Below are 1,088 nucleotides of genomic sequence, written 5' to 3' on the forward strand. Positions count from 1 at the left end.
TTATATATATATATATATAAATATACATACATATATGTAAGATTTGAAATAACTTGTTGTAACATGATGGCCGCAATGTTTCTGAGAAAATATATTATTTGTGCAATATTATCGTTGCTTTGTCGTTTTGTAATGATATTAAGTAGATGATATATATACCTATGTGCCCTATACCAAATATCTCAGATTTCTTCTGTATTTACTATATCTCATTTTAAATTATTGATTTTTTTCATATCTCTACATTAATACGCAGAATGATTATAAGAATCATTGTATAAAGAAAATCGTATAATTCCATTTAAAAAAGCAAAAATGGCCATCATATCTTTTTGATGCCTCTATTTATTTAGAAAAAAATAATAATAAAAAAAATAATAACCAAAACATGCTCCCTCCCTCCTTCCCGAATTGTTGCATTTTCAAAAACAATTTTTAAAATCTTTTATATTTTTTGAAATATTACGTGCTAAAAATGAGGCATATTGTATACATATATACTCATAGGTATGTAAACAGCAATTCTTAAAAAAAAATTACATTATAATAAATACATTGTTTGCAATCCTTAGCTCCCGTTATCCATTGATGCACGAAAATGCATTTATTTTGTCTTCTATCTTCATTATTTTCGAAAAGATCTGAATAAAGTACATGTAAACGATCATTGACTTGATGAAATCTGGAGCTTATATATCTAAATTGAATGAAAGAGATTTAGTTATAATGTCTTTTATTAAAAATAAGATATATGCATTATATACATATATTTTAATTGCGTTATTAATAAATATTCAAAATCAGACTAAATGTGAAACTTGATTAATATTTGAAACCTATAAAATTTAAAAAAGCTATGTTAAAAACCAATTTCGATAATACAAATATTAACGCCAAACATATTTCTATATCAATCTATAATAAATAATAATATAAACATTAAAGTTGATCTATTTAAAAATTTGTTATGAATTTATGTTTGCTGTAATTGTGAGATCAAGTCTTTAATACTCTCAATAAAGAAAACGATTAAATAAAAATTAAGAAATTTTAACAAATTAAATAATATTAGGTGTTAATAGACTATT

Source organism: Atta colombica, unplaced genomic scaffold (assembly GCF_001594045.1).
Source record: "Atta colombica isolate Treedump-2 unplaced genomic scaffold, Acol1.0 scaffold58, whole genome shotgun sequence".
Lineage (NCBI taxonomy): Eukaryota > Metazoa > Arthropoda > Insecta > Hymenoptera > Formicidae > Atta > Atta colombica.